Raw genomic sequence first — 10,278 nt, forward strand, 5'->3', positions numbered from 1 at the left:
GGTTAAAAGTAGTGCACGGAATAGGGAATAAGGTACCATTTTGGATGCAGACTGACGTTGGCCCACGTCTTGGGCCTGCCTGTCACTTACGAGCAACTCGTATCATCTTATACGTACATGCATCAATACACAAATGTCTCACAGTGTAGTTAGACTGCTCCAGATCAGACGTCATCCAAAAACTTCCTTTCATCAACACCATGAAAAAGTTATCCTTCTGTTCTTCCTCCTCCTCCTCCTCCTCCTCCTTCTACTTCCTTTCAGTTCCTTCTTTTTTCAATTTCCCTCACTTATCACGTCTCCCCGTCTGTTCCTTCTCAAGAATTGCTTCTGTCTAAAAACCTGCATTCTTAAATAAAGTAGACGCCAGTCAAGATAACTTTTTACCAGAACATTGATTTAGACATTTTCCATCTATTTTCGTTTTTCTTCAGAAACGATTTCTCCTGTTGTACTTCTATATAGATATTTAACGAACTGGCGATGGTGTGAAACTGATCTGAACTCATAGACACACACATGCACACACAACACACACACAAACCACACACCCTCTCTCTCTATCTCAAGAGGCTTTATTGGCATGGGAAACATATGTTAACATTGCCAATGCAGGTGAAGTAGATAATATACAAAAGTGAAATAAACAATACAAATGAACAGTGAACATTACACTCACGTAAGTTCCAACTGAATAAAGACAAATTACATAGTTCAATTTCAGCTCAGTGTCCACCTCATTTTGTGGGCAGTGTGTACATAGCCTGTCATCTCTTGAGAGCCAGGTCTGCCTTCAGCGGCCTCTCTCAATAGCAAGGCTATGCTCACTGAGTCTGTACATAGCCAAAGCTTTCCTTAAGTTTGGGTCAGTCACAGTGGTCAGGTATTCTGCCACTGTGTACTCTCTGTTTAGGGACAAATAACATTCTAGTTTGCTCAGATTTTTTGTTATTACTTTCCAATGTGTCAAGTATGAATCTTTTAATTTTCTCATGATTTGGTTGGGTCTAATTGTGTTGCTGTCCTGGGGCTCTGTGGGGTGTGTTTGTGTTTCCGAACATAGCCCGAGGACCAGTTTGCTTAGGGGACTCTTCTCCAGGTTCATCTCTCTGTAGGTGATGGTATTGTAATGGATTGTTTGGGAATCACTTCCTTTTAGGTGGTTGTAGAATTTAATGGTTATTTTTCTGGGTTTTGATAATTAGCGGGTATCGCCCTAATTCTGCTCTGTATGCAATATTTGGAATTCTGCTTTCTACACAGAGGATGTTGTGGCAGAATTCTGCATGCGGAGTCTCAATTTCGTGTTTGTCAGAATTTTGTGAATTCTTGGTTGGTGTGCGGACTCCAGACCTCACAACCATAAAGGGCAATGAGTTCTATAACTAATTCAAGTATTTTTTGCCAGATCCTAATTGGTATGTTGAATTTTATGTTCCTTTTGATGGCATAGAATGCCTTTCTTGCCTTGTATGTCAGATCGTTCGGAGCTTTGTGGAATTTACCTGTGGCACTGATGTTTAGGCCAAGGTATGTATCGTTTTTTGTAGGCAACGGTGTCAAGACGGAATTTATATATTTGGTGCTGAAGACTGGACCTTTTTTGGAACACCATTATTTTGGTCATACTGAGATTTAATGTCAGGGCCCAGGTCTGGCAGGATCTGTGCAGAAGATCTTGGTGCTGCTGTAGGATCTCCTTGGTTGGTGACAGAAGCACCCGATCATCAGCAAACAGTAGACATTTGACTTCAGATTCTAGTAGGGTGAGGCCAGGTGCTACAGAGTTTTCTAGTGCCCTCGCCAATTCGTTGATATATATGTTGAAGAGTGCGGGGCTTAAGCTGCATCCCTGTCTCACCCCACAGCCCTGTGGGAAGAAATGTGTGTGTTCTCTGCCTCTTTTAACCACAGATGTGTTGTTTGTGTACATGGATTTTATAATGTCGTATGCTTTTCCCCCAACACCACTTTCTATAGCATACCCTCATGCCAAATTGAGTCGAAGGCTTTTTTGAAAACAACAAGGTATGAGAAGACTTTGCCTTTGTTTTGGTTTGTTTGTTTGTCAATTAGGGTGTGCAAGGTGAATACGTGGTCTGTCGTATGATAATTTAGCAAAATGCCAGTTTGACATTTGCCCAGTACATTGTTTTCACTGATACGAGTCTGCTGTTAATGATAACGCAGAGGATTTTCCCAAGGTTACTGTTGACGCATATCCCACAGTAGTTATTGGGGTCAAATTTGTCTCCGTTTTTCTGGTTTGGGAGATCAGTCCTTGGTTCCAAATATTGGGGAAGATGTTTTACCCAGGAAATTGTCTAAAGGGGATTGAATTTGTTGTTGCCTAATTGTTTTTTGGTAGGTTTCCAAACTGCATTCTTTCCATCTATAGCATTTCTTAATGTTACTCAGTTCCTTTGGCTTTGATGCCTCATGATTGAGTATTGCTCTGTTTAAGTAGACTGTGATTTTGCTGTGGTCTGATAGGGGTGTCAGTGGGCTGACTGTGAACCCTCTGAGAGACTCTGTGTAACGATCGTCGTTGGTGGAATTAGACCAAGATGCAGCGTGGGGGTAGGTTAATCATATTCTTTAATGAAGAAAAACAAGAACGCGAGAACCAACGAAACGTACAGCCTTGTAGGGCTCAACAGCAACAATACAAGGACAAGATCCCACAACATAGGTGGGAAAAAAGGCTACCTAAGTATGATTCCCAATCAGAGACAACGATAGACAGATGCCTCTGATTGGGAACCACACTCGGCCAAACACAAAGAAATACAACACATAGAATGCCCACCTAAATCACACACCCCTGACCAAACCAAATAGAGACATAAAAAGGCTATCTAAGGTCAGGGCATGACACTCTGGGTTAAGATCAGTGATAAAGTAGTCGACAGTACAGTCGTGGCCAAAAGCTTTGAGAATATTAATTTCCACACGTTTGCTGCTTCAGTGTTTTTGATATTTTTGTCAGATGTTACTATGGAAAACTGAAGTATAATTACAAGCATTTCATAAGCGTCAAAGGCTTTTGTTGACAATTACATGAAGTTGATGCTAAGAGTCAATATTTGCGGTGTTGACCCTTCTAGCAATACGCCCTGGCATGCTGTAAATTAACTTCTAGGCAGGACTAATGGCAGCCCATTCTTGTATATTCAATGCTTGGAGTTTGTCAGAAATTGTGGGTTTTTGTTTGTCTACCCGCCTCTTGAGGATTGACCACAAGATCCCAATGGGATCTCTGGAGAGTTTCCTGGCCATGGACCCAAAATATCAAGGTTTTGTTCCCCGAGCCACTTAGTTTTGTCTTATGGCAAGGTGCTCCATCATGCTGGAAAAGCATTGTTCGTCACCAAACTGTTCCTGGGTGGTTGGGAGAAGTTGCTCTCAGAGGATGTGTCTGTACCATTCTTTATTCATGGCTGTGTTCTTAGGCAAAATTGTGAGTGAGCCCACTCCCTTGGCTGAGAAGCAACCCCACATGAATGGTCTCAGGATACTTTACTGTTGGCATGACACAGGACTGATGGTAGCGCTCACCTTGTCTTCTCCAGACAAGCATTTTTTCTGGATGCCCCAAACAATCGGAAAGGGGATTCATCAGAGAAAATGACTTTACTCCAATCCTCAGCAGTCCAATCCCTGTACGTTTTGCAGAATGTCAGTCGGTCCCTGATGTTTTTCCTGGAAAGAAGTGGCTCCTTTGCTGCCCTTCTTGACACCAGGCCATCTTCCAAAAGTCTTTGCCTCACTGTGCATGCAGATGCACTCACACCTGCCTGCTGCCATTCCTGAGGAAGCTCTGTACTGGTGGTGCCCCGATCCCGCAGATGAATCAACTTTAGGAGACGGTCCTGGCGCTTGCTGGACTTTCTTGGGCGCCCTGAAGCCTTCAAAACATTTGAACCGCTCTCCTTGAAGTTCTTTATGATCTGATAAATGGTTGATTTAGGTGCAATCCTACTGGCAGCAATATCCTTGCCTGTGAAGCCCTTTTTGTGCAAAGCAATGATGACGGAAAGTGTTTCCTTGCAGATAACCATGGTTGACAGAGGAAGAACAATGATTCCAAGCACCACACTCCTTTTGAAGCTTCCAGTCTGTTATTCAAACAACTCAATCAGCGTGACAGAGTGGAGTGATCTCCAGCCTTGTCCTCGTCAACAGAGAGAATCACTGACATAATGTCAGCTGGTCCTTTTGTGGCAGGGCTGAAATGCAGTGGAAATGTTTTTGGGGGGATTCTGTTCATTTGCATGGCAAAGAGGGACTTTGCAATTAATTGCAATTCATCTATTCATTCTTCATAACATTCTGGAGTATATGCAACTTGCCATCATACAAACTGAGGCAGCAGACTGTGAAAATTCAAAAACTTGTGGCCACGACTGTATTACTGCCAAGAGATAAGCTACCTACCATAGGAGTCCCCTCATAGCCTACCATTAACTATGTACATACCCAGTGTGCGACAGAGCTGCAGGAGTTGTGACCCATGTTTGTTGGTTATGTTGTCCTAGTTGTGCCTTGGGGGGCATATGGGAGAGGGAATGCTGTCACCTCCAGGCAGGTGTTTGTCCCCCTGTGTGCTGAAGGTGTCAGGTTCTTGTCCGGTTCTGGCAATTAGGTCGCCAGAGACTAGTACATGTCCCTGGGCCTGGAAATTATTGATTTCCCCCTCCAGGATGGAGAAGTTGTCTTCATTAAAGTATGGGGATTCTAGTGTGGGGGGGGTATAGGTAGCACACAGGATGACATTTTTCTCTGTTTAATTTCTAGCCAAATGTAACATGTTCCTGTTTTGATTAATTTAATGGAGTGAGTTAGGCCTGCTCTATACCAAATTAGCATACCCCCTGAGTCCCTTCCCTATTTCACACCTGGTAGTTTGGTGGGTGGGACTACCAGCTCTCTGTAACCTCCTCTATACAAGGTTTCTTGTAAGATGACAGTGTCTGTATTTCTGATTTCTTTGATGAAGTCCAGGTTCCTGCTCTTTAGGCCAAAGGCAGATGACCTCAGGCCTGGGATATTCCATGATGAGATAGTGAAGGAATTGTGTTCCATAATGTGTCCAATGTTGTTGGTCGTGTGGTTTGGCCCCAGGCCACGAAGTGTGACCAGAGCCTGCTGAGCATCTGGTACATGCCATTGGCTTGGGCTAGTGTAAGAGTGGGGGTTGGGCCTGTTTACCCGCTCACTGCCTGGGCGTATGTGTGACTTCCATGTTGAGACCCTCTTTACGGGGGTTTGCTGCATGGGGTGTGCAGGAGGGGCATAGGTCTGATCTGAGGGGGCCTAAATGGGGTGTGGTTATGGTTGACTTGGGGGGTTGTTGATTGGTTGGGGTGTGTATGTGGTTGGTGGTGTTGTGGTCTGGATGTAGGTCCTCTCGGCATGGGTTTTGACCTGTTGCTCCTGTGTGAAGTGTTGGGGCTGCATTTGAGAGCGATGTCCTTTAGATTCCGGGCGAAGGTGGGAACTGCTGCCTTGTATAGGTGGACCTGGTCATAGATTCTGGGCCAGGAAAACATTTGGTTTTGAGGCACAGTCACGGGAAATACTTGCGTTTACCCGCTGTATGGTAGCAGGGTGGAAGTCATTTCGTGATAGCAGGGTGGAGATAACCACTTGTGCATTGAGGAAAGTAGAAGAAGCTTTTTCAATCATTCCCTTCAGTACTGTGGACTCCCTTTCCTGCTGTGTTCTCAGGTTGTTTGTGCCTGTGCGTATTATTATGTGGCTGGGTGAACCTACTTGGTCCTTAGACAGAAGGTCTAGGGCACGCTAGGTGAACCTACTTGGTCCTTAGACAGAAGGTCTAGGGCACGCTGGGTGAACCTACTTGGTCCTTAGACAGAAGGTCTAGGGCACGCTGGGTGAACCTACTTGGTCCTTAGACAGAAGGTCTAGGGCGCGCTGGGTGACCCTAGTTGGTCCTTAGACAGAAGGTCTAGGGCACGCTGGGTGAACCTACTTGGTCCTTAGACAGAAGGTCTAGGGCACGCTGGGTGAACCTACTTGGTCCTTAGACAGAAGGTCTAGGGCACGCTAGGTGAACCTACTTGGTCCTCAGACAGAAAGTCTAGGGCACGCTGGGTGTATTATTATGTGGCTAGGTGACCCTAGTTGATCCTTAGACAGAAGGTCTAGGGCGCTGGGTGAACCTACTTGGTCCTTAGACAGAAGGTCTAGGGCACGCTAGGTGAACCTACTTGGTCCTTAGACAGAAGGTCTAGGGCGCTGGGTGAACCTACTTGGTCCTTAGACAGAAGGTCTAGTGCGCGCTGGGTGAACCTACTTGGTCCTTAGACAGAAGGTCTAGGGCGCGCTAGGTGAACCTACTTGGTCCTTAGACAGAAGGTCTAGGGCGCGCTGGGTGAACCTACTTGGTCCTTAGACAGAAGGTCTAGGGCGCGCTGGGTGAACCTACTTGGTCCTTAGACAGAAGGTCTAGGGCGCGCTGGGTGAACCTACTTGGTCCTTAGACAGAAGGTCTAGGGCGCGCTGGGTGAACCTACTTGGTCCTTAGACAGAAGGTCTAGGGCGCGCTGGGTGAACCTACTTGGTCCTCAGACAGAAGGTCTAGGGCGCGCTGGGTGAACCTACTTGGTCCTTAGACAGAAGGTCTAGGGCGCGCTGGGTGAACCTACTTGGTCCTTAGACAGAAGGTCTAGGGCGCGCTGGGTGGACCTACTTGGTCCTCAGACAGAAGGTCTAGTGCGCGCTGGGTGAACCTACTTGGTCCTCAGACAGAAGGTGTAGGGCACGCTGGGTGAACCTACTTGGTCCTCAGACAGAAGGTCTAGTGCGCGCTGGGTGAACCTACTTGGTCCTCAGACAGAAGGTGTAGGGCACGCTGGGTGAACCTACTTGGTCCTCAGACAGAAGGTCTAGGGCGCGCTGGGTGAATCTACTTGGTCATGTGGCTAGGTGAACCTACTTGGTCCTCAGACAGAAGGTCTAGGGCGCGCTGGGTGAATCTACTTGGTCATGTGGCTAGGTGAACCTACTTGGTCCTCAGACAGAAGGTCTAGGGCGCGCTGGGTGAATCTACTTGGTCATGTGGCTAGGTGAACCTACTTGGTCCTCAGACAGAAGGTCTAGGGCGCGCTGGGTGTTTGGACACCAGAGTTTAGACACACCTTTCTTGTATATATTTCCCATTTGATTCCATAAGGAGTATAATCTGTGTCATGTGTTTGTCCTCAGTGGGTGTTGGGGGGGATTGTCAGGAGGGCTATCAGGGTGGCTGACAAGGGGGGTGCTCAGAGGGGGTGAGATCCCCTGGGCTAGGGGGATCTCCTAGCTGTGATGTCAACGCTATGGTCAGGGTCTGGTGTGGACTATCCTGCTGTTGTGTCGAGACTTTTGTTGGGAGCTGAGATGGGCTGTTCCGCTGGCTTCTCTGTGGGGGTGGCCAACTCTCTAGTGGGTTGTTCTCTGTCACACGTCATCCCCCTCAACCTCTCCACCAGCAGTCCTCTTCTCTAGTGCTCTGTTCTCACCGCAGTCCAGAGTGCAGATAGGTCCCTTTCCACCTCCAGCTCTCCAGGTCTGGTTAAGGGGGTGTTGTTGTGCTGGACTGTTGTCTGGGTCTGTGCTGACTGGAGTGTAATCACCTGCGGTTCCAGCTCCACCTGCCTTACCTCCAGCTGGGTAAATCTATCCCTCATTTCAATGAAGGGGTAGTAATCTGTGCTGGGAGGTTGACTTTCCACTTGGGGTTGCTCATCTGTGGGATTATATAATGAAGAGGTCTGGTCTGACCCGCTCTGGGTGGGGGTATCTTTCTCAAGGGAAAGCTTCTCCTGCTGGGCAAATTCTTTGATTAGGTGAAAGTCCAGCTGAAACTGTTTGGGGTTGCCCTGTACAATTACTGTTCTAGACTTATAGAGATTTATATTAGCTGACTCAGAGTCCTCATTGTCTAGTGTCCTGAGTTTCCACCCCTCCTCTACTCAGGGGTAGTGTGCTAATATAGCACTGTGCCATGCCAGGGGATGGTTTGTGTGGAAGATGAGGTTGCTGATGTTTCCATTTTTATAATAGTCAGCAAAAAATGTCTCTTGATTTTCCAGTGTCTCTTGATTTTTTTTTCTCTTTTGATTTTTGTGATCATTTCTTGCCTTATCATTCTTTACATACAGAGGGTACTGTATTTTAATTACCACTGAACAGCAGGAGGCAGCTTCTAAGGCCTCTCCATTTGGTTGGAGGAGACTGTATGACTCTCCTGCCATTGTTGGGCTAAAGGGCTTTGACACCTCTCACTTGTCACGTCAGTGCTATTTGAAGCTGTATAAAGCTCGGTAGCCTTAATTTAGCATTCAGTCCTTATAAAGTAATGTCATGTGTTTTTCTTCTTAGTTGTTGGAAATTAAATAAAGCTGTTTTCAGGTCTGTTGTTGTTACGGTTTTCTTTCTCCTCTTCCTCTGAAGTGGAGGTGTAGCAGGGATCGGACCAAAATGCAGCGTGGTTATTTTGATTCATCTTTAATGAAAGATAAACACGAAAAATACAAAACAAGAAATGTGACGTGAAAACCTAAACAGCCTTATCTGGTGCAAACAAACACTGAGACAGGAACAATCACCCACGAGACACTCAAAGAATATGGCTGTCTAAATATGGTTCCCAATCAGAGACAACGATAAACACCTGCCTCTGATTGAGGACCACTCCAGGCAGCCATAGACTATAATAGACAACCCCACTAACCACTATCCCATGACCTACAACAAACCCCTAGACAAAACACACCACATAAAATAACCCATGTCACACCCTGGCCTGAAAACACAAAATACTAAGACCAGGGCGTGACAGTTGTTTTCCAGAACATTTGCTGTATAGCGTTGGAATAATAATCTTTCGTAGTTGTAAACCTTCCAGTTGATTCCGTAATTCTGTCCAAAATCAGGTTGTAGGTTTTGAGTTTTGATTTGGAGTGAAGGTTATGTTGTAGAGGGGAGCATCCTGTATATGTCCTGGTGACATAGTGAAGGTTATGTTGTAGAGGGTAGTATCCTGTATATGTCCTGGTGATATAGTGAAGGTTATGTTGTAGAGGGTAGTATCCTGTATATGTCCTGGTGATATAGTGAAGGTTATGTTGTAGAGGGTAGTATCCTGTATATGTCCTGGTGACATAGTGAAGGTTATGTTGTAGAGGGGAGCATCCTGTATATGTCCTGGTGACATAGTGAAGGTTATGTTGTGGAGGGTAGTATCCTGTATATGTCCTGGTGACATAGTGAAGGTTATGTTGTAGAGGGTAGTATCCTGTATATGTCCTGGTGACATAGTGAAGGTTATGTTGTAGAGGGTAGTATCCTGTATATGTCCTGGTGACATAGTGAAGGTTATGTTGTAGAGGGTAGTATCCTGTATATGTCCTGGTGACATAGTGAAGGTTATGTTGTAGAGGGTAGTATCCTGTATATGTCCTGGTGACATAGTGAAGGTTATGTTGTAGAGGGGAGCATCCTGTATATGTCCTGGTGACATAGTGAAGGTTATGTTGTAGAGGGGAGCATTCTGTATATGTCCTGGTGACATAGTGAAGGTTATGTTGTAGAGGGTAGTATCCTGTATATGTCCTGGTGACATAGTGAAGGTTATGTTGTAGAGGGGAGCATCCTGTATATGTCCTGGTGATATAGTGAAGGTTATGTTGTAGAGGGGAGCATCCTGTATATGTCCTGGTGACATAGTGAAGGTTATGTTGTAGAGGGTAGTATCCTGTATATGTCCTGGTGACATAGTGAAGGTTATGTTGTAGAGGGGAGCATCCTGTATATGTCCTGGTGACATAGTGAAGGTTATGTTGTAGAGGGGTAGCATCCCATATATGTTCCTGGCAAAATATCCACGTTTATATAACTGTAAATCTATATGTTCTGTAAGAACATACTGAAACATATAGGAGCTCATCTGATCATGGCCTCCCTCTCTCTGTCTCTCTCTCTCTCTGTCTCTCTGTCTCTCTCTGTCTCTCTCGCTCTCTGTCCCTCTCTCTGTCTCTCTGTCTCTCTCTCTCTCTCTGTCTCTGTCTCTCTCTGTCTCTCTCGCTCTCTGTCCCTCTCTCTGTCTCTCTCTCTGTCTCTCTGTCTCTCTCTGTCTCTCTCTGTCTCTCTGTCTCTCTCTGTCTCTCTGTCTCTCTCTGTCTCTCTCTGTCTCTCTCTGTCTCTCTGTCTCTCTCTGTCTCTGTCTCTCTCTGTCTCTCTCGCTCTCTGTCCCTCTCTCTGTCTCTCTGT

Source organism: Oncorhynchus gorbuscha, linkage group LG03, assembly GCF_021184085.1.
Source record: "Oncorhynchus gorbuscha isolate QuinsamMale2020 ecotype Even-year linkage group LG03, OgorEven_v1.0, whole genome shotgun sequence".
Lineage (NCBI taxonomy): Eukaryota > Metazoa > Chordata > Actinopteri > Salmoniformes > Salmonidae > Oncorhynchus > Oncorhynchus gorbuscha.